This window comes from Bactrocera oleae, chromosome 6 (assembly GCF_042242935.1).
Source record: "Bactrocera oleae isolate idBacOlea1 chromosome 6, idBacOlea1, whole genome shotgun sequence".
Lineage (NCBI taxonomy): Eukaryota > Metazoa > Arthropoda > Insecta > Diptera > Tephritidae > Bactrocera > Bactrocera oleae.
The window spans coordinates 67,456,471-67,479,365 of record NC_091540.1 but is presented as its reverse complement, the minus strand read 5'-3'; the positions used below and the strand labels follow the sequence as shown (position 1 = coordinate 67,479,365).

At 32.7% G+C, this 22,895-nt stretch overlaps 1 protein-coding gene across 1 annotated transcript in view; it reads right to left on the bottom strand.

Annotated features, from left to right (window-relative positions):
- dpr6 (defective proboscis extension response 6) overlaps positions 1-22,895 on the bottom strand; it is a 232,119-nt gene that overhangs the window by 98,556 nt on the left and 110,668 nt on the right. The window lies entirely within an intron of this gene.

Here is a 22,895-nt window from a genome sequence, read left to right as displayed (position 1 = left end):
AGGATGTGAATGGGGGAGCTAAAGGTTATTTTATACAGGTTCAGAAGAATAAATAACGGTTAAAGCATATTTGTGGGAGCTTAACATAAAAGCGCATAAGTCGAGATTGAAAACTTTTAAAAAAACTTTTATATATTGTAAATTTATACAAAGTTGAAGTTATGAAATCTAGTATCGATTTTAGTTTTTGTATTTTCTCTCTATAGTTTATAAACGATTAGGGAAGTGAGAGTTAGTGCACCAAGCTATCGATAACGAATCTCAACGATAGTTTATGGTTAGCCCTACTGAGCCCTTATCAATGGCATTAACTGCGATTGTTTTTACTATTCATTATTTTCAGAGTCGCAAATGATAAAGCCACTACAAGTATAACTATGATGTATTCGAAATAAAATCGACTTTAAAGTTAGTCCTAATATTTTCACCTCTTACTAAGTAGAATATGTTATTTATCGATAAGCCAGCAAATAAATTTAATACCGATTATAATAAATAACTCATAAGTTCAAAATAATTTTCTGCACTTGTTCCGATAAATGATTAGGGACACACGGTGAGACGGATAATTTAGTACACCTTAAGGAGTAAAAACCACAAAGATTGAGTGAGAACATTTATCGCATATTCGTGATTCTGAAGTCAGTTGTCATTTTAGGTCGTTAATTAGCATGTTCGAAGTATTCTGATATTTATACACTCGCAACATGTTGCACAGAGTATAATAGTTTTGTTATACCTTAATTGAAAGCCAAGTCGGATCGATAGTCACGATAGTTAATATGACCGATATTATCGATAGTTCCTTCTTCTTCCTTCCTTCAATAAAAAGCGATAAAATAAATAAACTACAACATATGGATATACATAAACCGAAGAGGTTTAAATAATATTTTTTCGAAAATACCTCTATATATCTGAAAAGTGATGCCACCTGACTGAAATTTGTTTGTTAAGTTTTATTGTTGTGAAGAAATTAATTTTAGGTAAGACAGAAATACAAATGTATATTAAATAGAGATAAAATAAACTATCGGTATCAAGCTAAAAATGGAAGGAGAGTTACCACCTGCTTAAATATTTCAAAGCAGCAAAAATTTATAAAATCAATAAACTAAGACATTATGGATAAAACCTAAACAAGTTTCAAAAATAATTATATATTTAAAAAAAATGTTGCCACCTGGTTAAAATATAAAGTCTATTTAATTATTATTATTAGGTCTATTTACGAATTAAATTCCAAGTAAGAGAAATGTATTAAATAGCGATAAAATATATTATCGGTATTGAGCTGAAGAGAGAAGGAGTGTTGCCACCTATTTGAATTTTTTCAAGTGCAAAACAAAAATTATAAAGCAATTTTGAAAAATATTTCCTGTAAATTTTTAAAAAGTGTTGCCACCTGGTTAAAAATTTAAGTCTTGTTTAGAATTAAAAAATAGGAAAGAGAAAATTACTAAATAAAGAAACAATGCATTATCAGTATTAAAAAGTTTAAAATATTTTTTCTGGATCGTTGCCACCCATTTACAAACGTATGCTATTATCAATCGCCAGAATAACTTTCTGGTCTCTCACGTATATCTCTTTTGCATCACTTCGGTCCCAATCAAAGCAACAGTCATCGAAAACTGATTGATTTTGATATAACCAGTTGTAGCGATTTCTTCCATGTACGAGTATGTATACCATATTCGTTCACATACTCAAAAGTGACTTAAAAGCAAACACTTGTAATGAATTTCACTTCAAATTAAAAAGAGTCAGAGGGCGCTGTGTTCGCAGAATACCAAAGAGATCCCTCTTTTTGCAACGTGCAATGAATGAACAATAAAGGAAGGGTGGAAGTGAGGTGAAATTGCAGCTCAGTCGCTTCTAAAACAGTAGCAAAAGCGCGCACAACTCGCTGCATTATGTGAGTGGTGAGCACTTTTCACCGAAATTTCAAATGCTGCCAGCAATTTTATTGTGTGCGCTTTCAAATCCCAACGAACTACAATATGGGCGTGTATCTACATATGTATGTGTGTGCATGTGCTGCATGCTGTATGCAAGTATTATCACATCGCCTCTTACACGCGCTTTGCGGTTGTTTTGCACATTTCGTGCTGCTGTTTGCACTTTACTTGCGTTACCACGCACTTTTTCACGCCTTTACCTCCAAACAAAGGAACTTTTAAAATTTCAATCTTTTCTATTTTTATTTTTATTTCTATTTCTACTTTCTGCCATATCCTTCCTGTGACAGCGTGAGGAGGATGCACAAGTAGTGGAAATTTCAAATGTACGGCAAGTATTATACATATATGTATATAAATATATACATGTATATGTGTTTGTGCTCTTCCTTTATGTAAGAAGACCTGTGTATGTATGCGGAAAACACTCTCTTGCTCACTGTAAATCTACTGCTGCCTGTGCATGCTGGCAGTCACCGCATTCGCATAACTGCATTACAGCTGGAACGTCTTAACAATGCGAGCATAAACAAGATATGAGCCACAAGCTTTAGTGCAAAAAGCGAATTTTTGTTCAAATTCATCAGCACGCACCAAAATAAAGTTCATCTTCCGTTAGGGTGTTATGTCATGCATGCCTTTGCACACACACATGCATACTAGTGTTATTATGCATACACATGCATTACTGCACAGTTTGCATACACATGCATACATACATACACATTTAATATATATACCCATAAAATTTTAAGAAAATGTGCACTTGCACTTAAACTGAAAGTATTCACTTTCATCAAATGTCGAATTTGGTATTTCGCCTCAATGTGGTGTTGGTATTAAAGCCAAAGACTGGTATCTATTATTGCGCACTGTATTTGCACAGAGAGGAGTGGTTACATATACACTAGAGGTGGTCCTGTCAAAATTTGGGGTAACGCGTATATTTTCATAAAAAAAGTTCTTAAATTACGCTTACTACTTTTCACCTATCGCAACTAATGAGCTAATGTTTCATACACATATGTAGAGTCCTTTTTTCAAGTAACTACTTTCCTGGCAACTATAATAAATTTCGTCAAAAATTATTCAAGTCAAGTCGATCGCGACTATACGCTATTTATATATTTTGACAGAGAACATACATTAAATTGGTCGTATGTTCTCTAATGTTAGTGTATGACTTGGGTTAATTGTACACATGCGCCTAAAGGTAGGCAACGTTTTATTATCGTTACAATTTATTATTTTCGGGCAGGTATAGAATAACAGTTAGGCAAAGTCTGAAATAATATACGAAACCGCAAACCAATTACTTAAATTTGTTCATATTTGAGGGTTTAGATAAAACACAATATTCAATTTGGATCTGAGCCCCAAAATGTCTATATATTTGTGGAAAATTTCGGTTTGCCTATGAGTTAGCTTGTTGAAAGTTAGAGGGCGTATTTCTTGGTACCGAAAATCGATTTTTGAATTCGACAAATTTTTCCTCTAGCTTCTAGCTTCTATATACCTTAGCACATATAATTTAGTGTCGAAAATTGGGTCTTATATACTAAATATAATGACTTTTGTTATTCTCGTGGACTCTATCCTGAGTATATCTGTCAATTTGTGAGTTTTTTTTTCCGAAAGTAAATGCAATCAATTCATAATAGTGACTTTCGACTATACGGTCATTTCGTTTATTATGTTCAATATATTTTCGATAAAAATAAAAACCAAGATAAACCAAGAAAAAACATTAACTCCGGTTGCACTGAAGCTACAGTATGCTTCACATGTGCATTTTTTATACGTAGCATAATAGAGTATAAAACAATCTTTATCTTGACTTCGATGGGCATGTGTAAAATTTCAGATCGATATCTCAAAAACTATAAAACTCATACACGTACATATGGACGTAGAGAGAGATGGACATGGCTAAATATAAAGATTATTCAGCTGTTGTGCCTTACAAAGTGAAAGTATAAAATGTTCGGCTGCACCCGAAATTTGCGCTTCTTTACTTCTCGAAATCGTAATCGTTTTTCTCGTTTGGCTGCTCATTTTATAAACTTGTACCTTTAAATTTTCTAAACACGGATTAACTAAAAAACCCACTACGAAAGCATCGTCACTTTCATCAAACAAAATTAATAAGAAATCAATAATTGCAATTAAAGAAAAAATGGGAATCGAGAAGTTCGTATACAAAAGAAAGGCGAGCACTGAACCGATATTAATACAACAAAGTGCCAACTTTTTACCCGCATAATCTCTCCAAAGGTGAAATAAGAAAATGAAAGATATAAATCTTTAAATGACAAAAAATTGTATGCACATAATCGCAGCCGAGCGTATTGGGGACCCAATAGGTATGAATGGGTAAAGGACGACGAGCGCAAAGGAGAGAGAAAATAACGAAATGGTGTCACACAGCAGGCAAGTGGGAAATCATTGAGTGGTCGATTGGACGGACGGCTTCGGCGGCTGGTCGAATGATATACTAGTACGATGTACAACAGTGGCCTCCTCATCGGGGAGCTTAAAGCGCCAGAGTGCAGCCATCAACGAAGATGAATGCAGAAATTAAATGAAAATGAAGAATATACACAAGCAACAGCAAAACCAAAAATACATAAATACAAACACAAAAAAGACGCGTAAAATGAAAAGTGTGGAAATTGAAGCCGAGTAAACGATGAAGTGGAGCATGGTCAGGTAAAATGTGTGTGGTGGTACGTTCATTTTGAGAAGCACCTAGTGATGGACACTGAGAGCATAAATAAAATGACAGCTCGCAAAATATTTTGAAATATATGAAAATAAATGCGAAATTCTAGAGGAAAGGAACTCAATATTTATATAATGTACATATACATATACATTTCGTATACTTAATATTTATATCCTAGAACTGACATATAATATTCCGTTGGGTATGACTTTCTGGATCTTCTTTGTAAATGAACATGGAATGTCAAAAGATTTTGTTCGCACTTCGAATGGTTTAAAGTTGAGGTGTCTATGATTTTTGACAGGATACTTGTAGGAACAATAACCGGATGACCCGAGAAGTACTAAGCCAGAGTGTTTTGAGCAAATTTGAAGTCATTAAGAGAGCGAGAGAGAAGAATAGTTAGAATTAAGTTTCAACGAATAGATTTATCTTTAAAATAACACGTGAGACTATCTTAGATATGATATATGTGGATGAAATTTTTATTGTAACACATTTCAGCTTCATTTTTACTTGGAAACACGTCGATTTGAAGGCGAAATGCTGATAATTAGAATAACGGAATATTGGATAAATGAGAATATTTTTGATTGAATGAGATGAAAGCAGAAAAAAGCTCTGTGAATATTGATACTCTCCATCAACTGTTTAACTGTGGGTCTCTGCTCTAAATTAAAAGCTAAAATAAATAGATAACTCTCAACTTGACAGCCGTTTTTCCTTGAAAGAAAAGCTCACCGAGGTTTGAAACTGAGCATTAATTAAAACGATTTTTCTCTATTTTCGGAACCGCTAGGGTCCGATTTCATCGAAACCACTCATCTAGTGATCATCACTGTCGCAAAACAAAATTATTGCCGCTAAATTGCTGATGCATATGCAAACTTGCAGCAACAGCAAGCCCTAAAGGGTTGCCACACCTTAAGCGCATGCAAATACCATGGCTGTCTTGGCTGCATGAGCCACCGGAGTGCAACGACAATGGCCTTCGTAGAAAAATTGGAAAATTGCATAATAACCACTGAAGAAGGCACATAAATCACAGCTCGGTTTTCATACATACAAATATAGTGTGTGAATGTGTGTGTGTGTCTGTGCTCCCTGAAGTCAGACGAGGTACGCAGATGTCGCTGGCAGTATGCCAAGCAAACGACATGGTCACTACACGAGCTTGCTAGTTAAACACTGGGTAAAACTGTTGGCGAAAGAAAATGCAAATTAAAATGTGGCAAGTTGTAGCCTAACTGTGAGCTTGCCACATGCCACACAGAGGCAAGAAAAGTAAACAATGGGCATTTAAGGATTGCTGCCGTAGCAAGTGAAATTTCCAATGTGGCTGTGTACACGTACATATGTGTGCTTTAAGTCAGTTTGCGTGTATGTATGTGTGTGTGTGTATTTTGGCACGTGCATAGCTTTTGTGTACTCAAATCTATAATTATGGTGATTCGCAAGTATTTTGTTTTAGAAATCAGAATTCACATGCACATGCTGATGTTGTGTATTATAGTACCGTTATAATTACATTTTTTGTGTGATTTCTGTATAATTTCGGACTATTCTTGCCAATTTCTCGGACATTCCATTAATCTACCTATCCAAGGGTCTTCAAATGTTCTTGACGTCTTTGATGGCCTTTTTTCTCGTTAATAACAAATTGACTGCTAAAGTAGCAGTAAATTAAGTAAATGACAGTGTTTTGGCATTGCCATCATTTGTAATCGAACGCCCAAAGCGCGAAATTTGAGAACTACTGGAAAATTTTCGTCTTCCAACCACTTAATTGTTATGTCATACCGAATTTGCTAATTGGTTGTAATACTTGCGTCATTAATATTCGTATTTATAAATATGATGGAAGGCTTAGTAGTGTTATTGTTGTTGTTAGAGAAAAAAGGAGTAATTAAAAGTGATTGAGAATAATGAGATGCGTGAAATATTTAGTTAAGTCAGTAAGTAAGTTAGTAAGTTGATCTGTTTTCGGTATAAAATAATGAAAGGTACTTAAAAAATATTCCAGTTGACTTAAACCTAACGAAACATTTCTAAAGAGATAGTGTCGAAAGTTCTTTGGACATAAATCTTCCGAAGTTGAAGAACTAAATGGGATATAGTGAGGTGGTTCTTTATTTAAACTGGTTTAACAATGAGCATGGAAAGCAAGGAAGTAATATCCAATCTTTAAAGGGCACAGCTGGTGTCAAAAAAAAATTTTTTTTTTTTTATAGTTCGATAAATTATACCTTCGAAAATATCATAATAAAACTTTAAATCGATGTGTCAAAAAGTTTTTTTTACAGTCTTCTAAGTGTAAACGCTCAGTTCAAACTGCTCAAACTGTTATTCCCAAAAATTCATTTTCTAAAATTTGCTTGAATGATTACTCTGAGACTAATTACACGATTACTATTAAATGTTTTCAGCATGTTCCGTATATAGTTTCCAAATCAATGACTTACTAGGGTTTTGATGTGATCTCAAATCGAATTTTGACAATCCCAAAACCAACAAAATTTTGCGTAAAATTTAGTTCATTTTTAATGCCGCAATTTTGTGAATTTTTGATTATTTTTTTGACGGTAGGTCGTTGATCAAATAAATCTTCTAGAGACATTTTTTTTAGGTATTTCGACGGAGAAGGCCAGAATCACTCGCATGTAAATCGAAAAATATTTAAGTTTTGTCTTATGACGTCATCAAAACAGCACATGTTGCTGCGTACTCATAGAAGTCGCAATTGACTAGCTGTATCTCAAATATTAGCTATCTTCGTTTCGCCAAACGTAACTCTCCAGCGAATCGAACAAACTATACCAGTTGCTGAAACAAACGTAGCACTTTAATGTGGTATACGCATACTCTCTTTTATGAATTCCACTCGATAACTTTGTTGTATAATTTACATGTATTTTTTTTTGGCAATCGATTATTTACGTTTTTTTTTTGTTATGTTGGTATACATACAGCACCTGTAGTACGATACAATTTTGAGCTGTAATCATTGCTTACTTTGTCTGTACAAGCCGTTAAGATTAGACGAGTTTTGATGAACTTGGCGACTTTCGTTTGTTAACTTAGTTGCTTGTTCCATCCGTAACACCCATATTTGCCAGACATAGCTCCATGTGACTTCGTTTTACAAGATATATGAAAATCGCTGAAAGAGCTAAAGGCTATCACAAAAATCTAGTTTGAGAAGTTTTCGAAGATTAGAAGAAGCGCTGGCCAATAGCGAACAATGACTATTTTGCAATCGACAACATTAAGGTAGACAAATGAGTATATATTTTTTTGAAAAACGAAAATTCCTGTTATTTTTTAAATACATCACGTATATATTTTTGCGATTTTTCTTGCTAACTACGAGAAGAGTATATGAATTATTTATTGCGATTCTTTACCGAATGAAAAATTATAAGTAATAAGACTGTTTATGAAGATTATGTATATGTCTTTACCTTTAATTGAGTATATTAAGGTGTAACGGTCGATTAAATACAGGCTAGTGTACAAAGGGATGCACTCATATGTAAATAACTAATTTCACAACACTGTCTTTCAGGCACAGATCTGCTATGTGCGTAAATAAATTATGGACGAATATATATCAACGTGGTGTAATTTTTATCAAACACAGGTTGCATGGAGCACAAAGAAAAATGATATCGGTGTAATGCAGGCGACAATAACAAATTAAGAATATTTGTTTTCGCACACTCACATACCAACAATATCTCTTACATATAAATATATGTACAATATATTTAAGCATATGGGTATAACTATCAATTACAAAATTGCATGAGACTAAGTGACATATACATATGTACATACACATACATTTATGCTTTTCTCTTTTGTTTGCATTGCTGGGTATGGTCATTGAGTCGCTGAGCAGCTGAGGCACTGAGTCGCAAATGGACAACTGAAATGAGCTGGACACGTTGCAATTGAAATCAAGCGAGCCAACCTACTTTGTGCTCACTCTCAGTGAGCCGTGCAGCGTGCCTGTATGTACATATGTATGTATGTATGCATTGAGCGAGCAATTCGGTGACGGAAAGTAGGTTGGCCCGCAGGGAATTATTGTTTTCCAATTAATAAATGTCCATTACACAGTGAACAACGATAAATGAACATCGAGCTGCTTGGCTGATGAGAAAACTAATGAATTAAACGAAAAACATGGCGAAGAAAAGGCGAAGAGGCAAAAGAGAGAAGAGGAGCATAAAGCAAGAAGGCAAAGCAAAAAAATAGAAGCATAAGAAAGAGCACAAGCTTGTACACGTGTGTGTGTATGTATATGTGATTGTGTGCAAGGAGGTCAAACCAAGTGTCCAGCACGAATGCATATGTAAACATAGCGCTATGCACATAAGTAATACATGTGTGTAATTTAAGAAATGCTCATACCTATGTGTGTGCGCGCATGCATGCATATGAATAATGTGCGTGTGTAAATTACTTTTGAACGAAGATAAATGCATTTGAACAGCAGCTGGATTCAGGGTTTATGTGACATTGCAAACAGTTGTGCATGTGTTTGTGTATGTCCCATGCATGCAGAACGGTGGAAGCTCCGCAGTGTATTGGTGTCTTACAAGGCATAAACGATGCTATACTTACGAGTTTTAATTTATACATTTTTGTGATTATTTTTAAGCCTCTTTTAAGCTGTGGGAAATTTGAAAACAATGAAAAGTGTTGCCATATCTATTGAAATTATGGTTTGAAATTGAAAATTTGGGTGAATCATTACAACGCCGAAGGAAATTGTTAACTTGTGATTTTCGGCGTATATAAAATTTTATGGTGTTGCGACTTTAGTGAATTGTTTTCATACATGCATAAATATATATATACAGCTTTTTGTTAAATTTGTAATAAAGAATGAGAAGCAAATTGTTTGTTTATGCTTTTCAATAAAGAAAAAAATGCATGTTGTTGCCACTTTGTTCAATTATTAAATAATGTTTGTTTCTCAATTTTTTAATAAAGAGTGACAAGGGAATTGCTTATATATGCTTTTCGAGAATATAAAATTTCAAGAAGTTGCCACCTTATTGATTTTTTATATAATATTTTTTTGCTAAATTTTTAAAAAAGAGTGAGAAGGTAATTGTTTATTTTTGCTTTACTGCGAATATTAAACTTCATAAGCCACGTTTATTGAAATTTTGGAAGCAATAAATTTTTGTTAAATTTTTAGAAGGAGTAAGCGCAAAACTTTTAAATTTCTTTTAAATTAAGGTGTAAATAGCGTTACCATCCTTTTTATTTTAAATACTAAAAAATTATAAAATAAAAATAAAATAAGTGTAATATGCTTAAGAAAGTACCGTAGCACAAAAAAATTTCTACCAAAAAATATAAACTTGTAACTCCGTCGGTAAAGAGATATTTGGACTTTTCAACAGAAAATTTGGCGATCAAAGTCGGTGCGGACTTTGAGGACGGAGTTTTGATATTTTTTCCTACTGGGTGTAAATATGAATTTTTACATTGGTATAAGTGTTTTGATAGCGGCAATATGACTGCCACAATTCTGCACTGATCCAGCCAGCGCAATTGTCATTTTAAATTATTGTCAGCTGGATAATGTGGTCAGTTGCTTGATGCTGGCAGCACTTAATGTTCACTGAAACAACTGGCCACTATACACACAAGTACAGACACATGCATACATAACTTAGCGTTGGTGTTGTAGCACGATTTCCGAACCCTATTCCTTCTACATACATACATATTCATATATGTGGGTGTACTAGTTTAATGTAAGTAATAGAGCTCCGCCGATAAAACTACCCAGCAGTGAATACAGCAATTAGTTGTAAGAAACTATGTCATTTCGGATATATTTTTGTATGATTATTATTAGATTGGAAAAGCTGTGAAAGTCGTTGTAAAGCTCTAAACGCTCAACAAAATAGGATATGTAGAAGCTCTAACTATTTTTTAAGTTAGTATTAGCTTTTTGTATTCGATTTGTAAAATCTGGTGGTCAAGACTATGCAACTTGCGGTATAACTGTAATAGAGAGAATCTAAAAAAAAACAATACTAATATAATTCTAATAAAATCTTTTTTATTCCTTGTCAGCTTGAATAGTGCCCCCTCTAATCATTATCGCGTATAATTTCTCCACCATAATTCAAATTCAGAATATTCAGTAGTCCACTAAGGACCGCTTCAAAACCACTATTTTTTATTATGACCACTCAACTTTTTATTATTGAGTTACTAAGATAATAATGCATTTAATTCATTTACAATGGCCATTATCGTAAGTCTTTTCAGAAGTGACACTTTCTGCTTTGGGACGTAAACTACACACATACACAATTTCATAAGCCTGGCCACATATACTTGTATGTACATACCAACATACATATATGTATTTTAAATATGTGGTCCTGTGTATTTAAGACCGTCTAATGATTTTACAGAGAGTGCTATTACTTCACATGTACTTACATAAGACCTGTAAGAAGTGACGCTTTTAATTGGCTTATGTAAAAAATGTGAATGTCTGTTGTGTTCGTATTTAATCAACATGCGACAGTGACAAGCATTATGAGTGCTGCCGTACTTGATTCATGATACGTATGACAAATTATATTATATTAAATATGTTATAATAAAAATATTATAATAAAAGCGTACTCTTCGACGATGTTATATGAAGAGGTTATGCAGTCCGATTGGCAATGTCAAAGGAACATTATCTTTTAGTTAAATTACTATTACTTTAAAAAAAAACTTTTGGTAAATGAACTGACGTAATAATGGTTTATTCCTAAATGGAACTAATTTGACTTAATTATTCAATTTTAAGTATAAAAATATTTCATTTAAATAATTATCTACTGCTTTAGAATCCGATGGGTTTCATACAAATATGATTTTTTTTGTTTTCAAAAATTATTCACCCACCATTATTTTGAAAATGATACGAGGTGAGAAGTGTTTAGAAAATTAAAAGATTGTAAAATTTTAGTGGTCCAATTCTCAGCGCTTTTTTTATTAGAAGAGAGTAATAAATGACTTCAAATAAGCCAAAACTTGTCTTAACTGATTGAAGCTGTGGCCACGAACTTTTGTGTCAGTGATTTTTTTGTTTTTTTATGATTTCACAATTTAGAATATTATGTATGTAAACTGTGTGGACAATATTTGCACATAGCATAATATGTAATTTATGTATATAATATAATATTTTTCAAATATTTGAATAGAAAGAGTAAGAGCGCCACAATGATCGAGGAAGTCAGCTGAGGTTTGGTTGCTTCGCTTTGGTAGAGGAACTTGTTCGCGTATATGTAGACCGAAAGTTATGAAAGTTATAAAATTATGCATTTTTGAATTTCAGAGGAAAACAAGACCGCTCCTCTTTGTGATGATATCTAACCTTGTGAACATTTGAAAAATCGTATGAACCAATAAAACTGACATTCAGACATAAAGCTGGATGTTATCATTAGATTTGTAACATTCGAATATTTTAACATTACAAATTCTCAGGGTTTTTTCATTCATAGAGAGTAGATTTGTGCCAAATTTCAAGTAAGGCGACAGATTATAGCTTGACATATCCTGACGACGGCATCGAAAGAAGTAGCTTCGAAAAAAACGCGTTTAAAGCTTTTCTTATACTCAAACCAATCTAGTTGTGGTAGCTATCACTGTGGAGATAATTGGAATTTTAAAAAATTCCTTTCTATTTTTGAATACTTAAACCTATGAAATATGGAAAAAACTCCATTATTTTTTTCAAATTTCTAGACTAGAATACCTCATTAGAGAAGCAATAAAAGGCTGTTAGCATAGTCGAAAATAGTTTCGTTACTGTGCCAAATGAGATTTTGAAGCTGTCGAAAGTTTCGTGGCATGAATTTGTGCTTATAATTTAGACAAAATATTTTTGATTTTCAGCCTTGGAACTTTACTGTTGAACGCTTTCAAAATAATCCAAACAAAAACTATTGAAATGAATCGACATGATTAAGCTCCAACTAAGCATAATATTACAACGCACAGATACTCGAACAAAAATTTAATTATTTCCAACCTATATGCCTGTACGCAGCGATTGGAATTTACCTATTTCAAATCTATCACGCAACAAACAAAAACCCAAATACAACAAAAAACTAGAACTAAGCGCATAAGCGCTCCACATCTGTTTCCGAGCTGTATGCATAACTTTGCTGCCAAATCAAAGGGAATAAACATAAATTACACTTGAATTGAAATGCATGTAGAGCTTAACCCAAATATGCGTCGACTTTTAGCATTTTTACGTGAACCAAAAAATTTCCATACGACCCCATTCAGCTTCCAACAATTGCAACGCGCACCATCGCACCGCATAGCACGCCGTCAAGCGTAGAAGTGCGCCAACACAGCGGGCGCTACAAAAACAACAATTCATTCATTATAACTCAGCAATGCTAATATGTACTTATGAACGGTGAATGCGAAAAGCGTTGCACAAACGCACAAAGCCAAAAAGCGGAAGGCAAAAAGCAAATGCTTAAAATAGCAAAACAACAAAAGTAACCAAAACACACACAGAAATTAATGCGGCATCAACGCTTCTAACTATGCAGCTTTTCTGGTTGATTGCTGCTTAAGCTATTGCTCTTCTTGTTTCTACTTTGTTGTTGCTGTTGTTGTTACTACTTTCTTGTCGTTGTTGCAACGTGCAAGTCATTTACACACATTTTGCAATTGGCAACGCGCTTGCGCCGCTTTCGTTGTGTTTACCGCGCGAGGTGACGCTTGCAGCACATTAAAACCTTCGGCACGTTTCTAATTGAAGACGCTCAACGGCGGAACGTCAGTCATGTCCATGCGCATGCACACCCATACACAGACACATACATCGGTAGCATTCAGTCATACCGATAGTTATTGAGTAAGTCAAACCGTTTTGTCTGATTTCGTCTTGCTTGGCATTTCAGCGATTTCGTTCAGGTTGAGTGAATAGTTTTGTAGCCACATATATGTACATAACGGTGCATATATATGGTATATATGTAAATTTGCATATATAAAATATGCTATGCTTGGAGTATGCTTGTATGCAAAGTGAAATATGCGGTTCTTTTGTATGTGTGTGTGAGTCTATTTCTGTTAGTTTCTATGTGTGTGTGTTAGAGTGTGCATTTGAGTTCTTCATTTTTTCTTTCGCCACCCAACACCATTCAATTCATTGAAATCATTCGATTTGTGCAATGGATTTGTTGCAGCTTTGCACAGAACACGCGCAACACCAGTGACCCCGCGACTCCCGTGTCGCCCGCATCCCTCACGGAACGCGCGCTAAAGGGATGTAGTGACGGAAGCCACTGTAGGCAGCGCAAACGGTGTGTACAGCGAGTTAGAGAAGAATGAGGGACGCGGTTGGTGCAACCATTGAAGCTCTCCTGGGCTTGGTGGCAAACTGGTGATGCCGCTTGAATGACTAAGTGCTGGCATTTGAATTTCAATTGATTTTCCAAATGTATTATTTTTCTTTTTCTTCACACACACATACATACAAATGAGTATTTGAATATGTATGTATGTATATATATGGTATATATGCTTGTGTGTTCAATTTTGTTTCACTGAAGTGGCATAAAATGGGTCTGGCACACCGTTGATTTGATGTTTAATGCAAAAGTAATTGAAATTTGTCGACGGATGTGAATGGATATAAATAAATAAATTTAAAAATGTATCCGCGCAGGTAGCAACAATGCCAAACTATATATATTTAGATAAGAGATAAGCGTTTAAGTAAGAAAAATACATTTTATTTCCAATGCAACAGCTTGGGATTCCAAATTTTGGAGGCGCTTGTTTCTATAAATATCATTTTACCACTACCCAATCAAGGCATTTTTGTTGTTGTAGTTACGTTAACTTACGTACAAGTTCCACGAAAAAATAATTATCTAATAAAAAGCAATAGCCAGGAATTTACTGTTCAATAAGGGCATGCCTAGAGAATTTTAGATCAAATTTAAAGCAAAATACAAATTTCGACAAGCAACTCAATAATACTAAATATAAGTGTTATTGAGGCTTGGTAGGGATGCGTACTGCTACTAATTAAGAACGAGATTCGATATCTTTTCCGATCAAATACTGCTTAGAATTGGTGGTATATTGAATTATTTTAAATTGGATTTGTTATAAAAATACTAAAATTTACATAGAAAAAATATCAAATGTTATATAAAAATACAAAAAAAAAAATTGTATACCTTTTAACAATTTTTATTTAATTTGCTTATTCTTTTCGACTCTACAATAAGAAATACAGGCCTGAGTAAAAACTTTCTTATTTTTGGAAGAAAAAAGTTCAATATTTTTCGAGTGACACGCGATCTCCCACAGCGCAAAACAAATGCTCCTCCGCTGTGGCAGTGATAGCGAATATTTCTTCGATTATGAAACCTAAAAAATTTGTCTGCTGGAAGATATTATTCACACCATAACTTTAGGTCAAAAAAAATCTAAAAATTAGAAAATGGCGGCGTTAAAAAAAAATTCTTTTACACAAAATGTTATGCTGATTAACACGAAAACTATTTGAGATTTCAATTTCAAATTTTAGTATGCAATTTTTAAGGTATAATCTATGGAAATATGAAAAAATAGAGTTTTTAAAAATTTCCAACAAGTTCCGCCCCTTAAATTGTTTACTTCTTATACTTTCACCAAAAAAGTAAGATGAGATAGTTAACTATAACCATAAAAAAAGTTTGAAAATAGTAAGTACATTTTTCACCTTTGCAACTATCTTAAATTTGATATTGAGCTATTCACTGCAGTTCACAATTATTATTAAAATATTATTTTACTATCACTATAACTTTAGTATCACTTAATAATTATTTTTCGTCTGAACTTGACGGAAACTATATACACTAAATTCACAGCAAATACTATACAAATGAGTATCATATGTCATTTTGATAAAATTTTCGTTAAAAAAATATACATTTTTTTCCAGCAACAATTTTTTCACAAAAGTTTTTGATAAGCCGCTTTAAACAAATATTTAACATTCCCTTAAAAAAATTTTAAAATAAAATTATTTTTGTGGTATATATTCAGAAGTACTTGTCGTAAAAAAATTCTGCCATGCTCATATAATTTAGTACAAGTGTGCCTTATGAAATATACTGGCAAAGCGACCATAACATCGATTCATCAACTAGTTAACACATTATTGTAAAATGGAATTTTTAGTCTCAAAATATTTTTCCCAACAAAAATGTAAATAATTTTCGAAATTGTGTGCAAAATCATCAACGTGTTATGTGGGCAAAATAAATTTAAAGAATCCCACAAAAATGTTTTTGTTAGTTAATTAAGTTCTGTTTTGCTGTTGTTCTCTCATAGAATGGGTAATTAACAATACGTAAAATTAAGTAAGGTATTGAGAGTTCAAAGAAAATTGGTAGTATTTTATTTTTTGGAGGAAGCTAAGTGTAAGTATTAAAAGATATATATGTATATTAGGGTGTCCAAGTGATTTTTTTTTTCACACTTTCCTGAAGCTTCATTTTGGTCCTAAAAAAATTATCCAACAGAACCAAATCTTTATTCTCAATATAAGCCATACCATCAACATAAAACATACTTTTATACTCAATGTATATTATCTGAGATTTTTTCTTGATCTTTTGTATTTCATATTCAAAAGTAATAAACCTAGAACTTTGAAAAAATTATATTTCAATACCAAATTTTCCACTCTACAAAAACGGTATTGGTAATATTTTCCATAAAAACATTTCTTTCAAAGTTAAGCGTAATCAAAATTATACACTACATGTACTGAGCTGTGATACAGTACACCATTTCAAAGGAGCCACAGAGAATTTATAAGACACTGGTTTGAATGTTCACAGCCTTTGAAGTATGGCGTTAACCGCGTATAACTTTTAAATTAATAATTTTATGAAAAAACTAATCAGACATTTTTTATGGAGCGCTAAAGTTTGTATTAAAATATCTTCTCTTCAAAGTTGTAAGTTTATTTTCTTAATGCAAAATATGCTTAAATTAAAGTTAAAGAGCTTTATAATATTGGGCATTTTTTTAAGACGAAAACTGAAACTTCAGGAGACGTTAGCAAAAACAAAAATATAGGAAATATCGAGACCCCTAAGAAATTCTTTATATGACATGTAATGTGCACTGTAAATTATATTATAAAAATAGTGTAAGTAATGAAATAATTAATATTGAAATATCTTGCTTTATGTTCTTGCTAATAGAAATATTTTTGAAAGAAAAATTCGGTTATAATTATATTACACATTTATATATTCCCTCACTTATTTACAACACTAAAAATATTTTTACAAAAGATACATTTAATAGTTAGCATAGATCTTACAAGTCTATAAAGAGATTAGAACTTTCACTACCGGCATGAGTCATCTCATATAAACCTTTCACTTGAAATGAAAAAAGTATAATAAGGCAGTCAAGCACTAAAGTTGGCACTGCGCTATCAAGTATCTAATCAAGGTGCACACTTCTGGTTTATTCTTCAACCAACCGTGCATTTAAATACTTCATTAAGGTGAGATAATAAAATGTTTAAACATAAAAAGCGCTAAATACATATTAAATGTATATAATTATAACATTTCGTACATTTGTGGGGCTGCTTCTACATGCTAATCACTCATGCCGGGTTACCTAGGCGTATACGTAACTTTTTTGGTGACCTCGGTGCGTGTGTAAAATAGCGGTAATTTAGTTTGTAGTTTGTTTTACATAAAACCACAAAAAAAAACTGTAATGAACATTGCCTAAAGAAAACAGGCGATAGGTATATGAGTGCTGTGAAAATGAAGTTATAAGCACATTTATACCATGAACAGCGTACATAGTATAATATATTAAGTTTGCTACGAAATTTGTAACACCCAGAAAGAAACGTATGTACGCAATATTGTTTGAAATTATTCACACGTCCTTTTCTCTCCAAGAAGCTGTCGGAATCGTCGATATAGGGCTACTATAGCATATAGCTGCTATAGAAACTGACCGATCAATATCTAGTTTTTGTATGTAAAACTTCTTTATTTTACAAGATATCTTCACAAAATTTAGCATGGAATATTATCTAAGATAACGGTATAATCTCCGGAGAAATTGTGCAGATCGGACTGCTATAGCATATAGCTGCCATACAAACTAATCGATGAAAAGCGTGTTAAATAATAAAGTATAAATACTCTTTTATGGTATAAGAAATGTACTTGTGAAGGGTATTATAACTTTGCGGAAACGTTTTTTCGTTTTATATATGAATGTGCATATATACATATATATTATATTACACTCTTAATGAACTTATTTTCAACTAGGGTAATATGCACACGTGAAATAATTTCACATACAAGCAGAATTCGGAAGATTTTCAGCTATGTAAATTTGTGCACACCCACATGCACACATACACGCGCGAGTTGAATGTCATGTTACTGAATGTTTAGTTTTTATTCCACAGCGTGTATGCTGAAATTCCCAACATGCGATAAATTCATTAAAAACATTAAATCTCACTTACATTAACATGTCGCTCACTGCAGCAGTAAAAAAGAGCCAAGAATCCAAAAAAAATAGAATGAAAATGTAGAAAGGAAGAACGAAGAGACAGGTAGCAAGCGAGGCATTTTTTGTGCAAGGTGAGTCAATGCATGTGTATACGAAATTGTTTACATATATACTTTGCACTTTTTCGCACTTTTGAATTTCGCTCGTTGTGGTGAGCTTTATATTGTTGGAAAACGGTAAAATTCGAGATAAGCTTTTGACAAAGGGCGACAAACCACAAGGGATAACAATAGTATATGTGAATTGGTGATATTACACACATACATGCGTGAGCTGCAGCCGAGCAGCGAACTTTAGGTAATAGGTATCTTGAAATTGTGTAATATTTGCATTAAGACTGAGGTTAGTTCACTAATAATTCAATAGCATTGCACTTAAAGGCACACATTCTTTTAAATAATCTCCAATGACACAATTTAAAGGTCAAAGTAAAAATTGTATGCAAAATTGTGAACTCAAAACAACTGTAATCATTATTCCCAAAGCATATAAGAGTTTGCATAAAAACTTGATACAGCATTTGCCCTCTACACCCACTAAATATATGCTTTTGTACGAGACAGCAACACTTTACCGAAGTTATCTTGTTAAACTTGTACAAAACAAGCGACAAGTAAGCTTATAAATAGGAACTAGAAGAAAGGTGAGCACTGCTGAGCATCTTTTTCGCCTTAAACGAGTCAGTTCGCAGAGTTTTATATTCAAAAGAAAATAACAAACGCTGAATAAATACAGTGAAATAGTTGCAAGTAGACAAATCAAACGATGCAGCTAGCTGGCACAGAGCTTTCAAAACCGTTCGTGTGTGCCCAGTTACGGTCAGTTGACTATAAAATTGCTTTGTAGCGCGTTGGGTAGGGCGTATGAGTGATGTGTAGTGCTTGCACTCACATTACTACTAAGGTTGGGAATGTTTTGTGCGATGCGTAAATTTGAAGATAAAGTGCTAGCGTTTACAGAAAAGTGCAACGAATGACATATTTTTATAAAAAGACTTTTAATATAATAATATATAAAACGAAAGTATAAAAATAATTTGTGTAAATATTAAGAAATAATGTTAAATGTTATTTTATGTCATAAAAAATAGAAAATGTTAAATATCCACTTTTTAACAGAGTTGCCAGTTATCCATGAGTTGAATATCTTAAACACAATTTATATAAAATTTATTATCAGTTACTCAATTTCGTAGTTCATAATATTTTATAAGTGCTTATATGCAAATATTGTTAATAGGGTTACCAATCAACTAAAATTTCTTTAAGAACTGAGTAACTTATTTTATTTTTAATTCATAGCAATGATATTCAAATAGGTTAAAGCGGATTAATATTAAATACTCTTGACCCCTAGTCGATCTCTTGAAGGATCTCCGAACAAAAAAGAAAATAAGAAATAAGAAAAAGTGTCTGACGTTGAGAAAAAATTTTTTGCTCAAATTATCTCAAATCCAAAAACCTAAAAAATAAAAAAAAAATATTATCAAAATAAATTAATACTGGTAATTATCGAAGCACTAGTCAAAATATTGATTTTTGACAAAATGGCCTCCTTCGAACAATGCCTCGTATATATACCAACGTAGGTCATGAAAAATTTCAAGTATATCAGACTGAACGTTTTCGAGTAGTTTTTCTTTGAAACCAGCGTTTTCATAACAACACGTTTAAGGTTTTGGAAGTCAATTCCACAAAGTTAGAGAGTTCTTAGAAATACACCCATATCTCGAAAACTATTTTCTGAATTCATTCAATTACAGCGCGAAATGTGTACAAAAGGTGTTCGCCGGTTCATATATACTTTTGAATAGAGTTGTAAGATTTGTTATACGACGAGTAGATGACGCTGTTGCTAAAATTTGAAAAATAAGATGTTTCTAACAATATACTTGCATGCACCAATGATAAAACGTCAGAAATTGAATAAAATTTGTCCCCACATATTTTTAAAAATAGTAAAAAAAACAAGAAAAAACGTTAAATTCGGTTGCACCGAAGCTATAATACCTTTCACAGATACAAAACTTCCTTACAAGAACTTGATTCCGCTCTAATTTCGTGAAGATGCCACGTCAAATAAAAAAGTTTTTCATGCAGGCACTTTACTCCGATCGTTCAGTTTATATGACAGCTATATGTTATAGTCATCCGATCTGTACAATTTCTTCAGAGATTGCCTTAAATAATAATCCATGCTAAATTTCGTGAAGACAAAGACATGCTTCCGATTGTTCAGTTTGTATGTCAGCTATATGCTATAGTGGTCCGATATCAACCGTTCCGACAAATGAGCATTTTCTTAGTGAGAAAAGGACAGGTGCAAAATTTCAGATCGATAGCTTAAAGTTTGCATATATACAGACGGACAGAAGGACGGATGGGTGGACATGGCTAAATCAACTCAGCTCATTAAGCTAATCACTTATGTATACATTTTATATGGTCTCCGACGTTTCCTTCTTGGTGTTACAAACTTCGTGGCAAACTTAATATACCCTGTTCAGGGTATAATTATACATATCATAAAAATAATTCTAAAATATAAAAGCTTTTTTAAAATATTTTTTAAATATAAAAAAAAAACTATTATTTAAATATCAAAAATAATGAATAGAATATCGAAAAATATTTTTAAGAAATAAAAGATGAATTTTTAAACATTTTAAAAATATCTCATTCAATGTTTATTACTAATTTTTTTACACAAATTTCAGAATAATAAAAATAAAGTTAATTTTTTTAGAGGAGGAGCTTAAGAAACCCGTTAGTTTCTAATAAATTTTAAATGTTAAACTATTATTGAAATATTGTTAATTATTACTGAAATATATAAAATCTTTACACGCCTCTATTTAGACTTCACTCTTTCCGACACGCACAGTGGAGTTTCAATGCTGCGATTATTGTTGTTCTTTATTTGGAAAGCCTTTAGGATATTTATAACATATTTTTAAATTCTGCTATTCAACTCTTTAAAATTTTTAATTACATTTGACCGTCGTTTAGTTAGTTAGTTCTAAAAAACAACACTTTTATTCAAAGACATATATGTATATGTGTGTTATGTTATGCCACATTCTATTATCTCCCATCATTATAATTTCTTCTACACACAACTGAGTCAACCAACTTGTAGGCAAAAATATGAAAATTTTAAAGTTCCTTCAAACACACATACACTCACAACCATTCACCGGCGGAGAAAGAAGAAAACAGAAATTTTCAATTGACAAATATTGGGTAAAGAAGTACTAAATTAAGAGTGTTTGTATGGGTGAGTGAGCAGAGGGCACATAAATAACTTCAAAAGAAAACGGGTCAAGGACAAGCATATACATTATGGGGGTTAAAGTTGAAATTAAAACATTTCGGATGCAGAAATGTGGCAAAGTAAAAAATCAAAAACCTAATGAGAAAGAAATGAATACGAGTGTGTGCTTGTGTGCATGACATTGAGAGCGACGACGCAGACGACAGACCGCAGACAAGTAATTTAATGAATAAATATTAAATTATGTATGCATATATACATATACAATATATAGACATATTTGTATGTGTGTGCGCATTATATATGGTTATTGCAAATATTAATGACGTTTCGGAAAAATAATGATATACGCTCAAATAAGAGCGCCCAAATGTAGACTTCGTTTTATAAGAATTCGTTATATGCCGTAAAATTATACGTTTTATACAAATACGTTATATGTGATAAGCGCCCAAATGTATGCTTCGTTATATGTATGTAAGTGTGAGTTCATGTGTGTGTTTGTGCGCAGCCATCTTGAAAATATTGAAAGAGTATGCGTTTTATATTCGTATAAGAGTAAATGCTTTGTATAATGATTTCGGTATGAAAATATTCACATATGCAATGCAAACAAATATACGTATATTGCTTATTAAACAAAATTGTTGATTCAATATGCGGCTGGAAATCATATTTTCGGCATTAGTCAGTGAGTCAATAAACTTTTGCCGCATGCAATACGAACTTCAAACAAGTTCAAGTGATTTTTGATAGCCCTCACAAGTCTGCACAAAGCAGGCAGCCTGTACGTACATCTGTATATGTTGGTGTATGGATTTGTATGTCATGGCTGCAGACAGAAAAAAAGTACTTTCATACATTTGTTGCAAATATTGTAGAAACTCAAATTGCACTTGACTTAAGTCGCATTTCATCACATTTTTCTTTTTAACGAGACTTCAACTTTAATAAAGTGCCGTTAGTGTCGGCCGAATATTTGAAGTCTACAAATCATATTAAGTTTTGTGCGCGTGTTACTGAAGTGACAGGCAAATATGTGAAGTGTTTTTGGAGAATAAAATAACAGACTGAATGAAAAATAAAATAAACAACTTAACTCAACAAGAAGTACTGAAATTCATTTTCAATATTTGATTAACAGGTATAAGAATATATTGTAGAGTAATGCAATTGAAAGCACTGCTTTCAGGTTTTGCGTGTAACTCTTGACAAAGAGTACATTTAAAGGTATATGCTCAGTCAGACTGTTTCAGTTTGTTGTCCGAATATAACGTTAACCTTGTGTTGTTTTTATATTT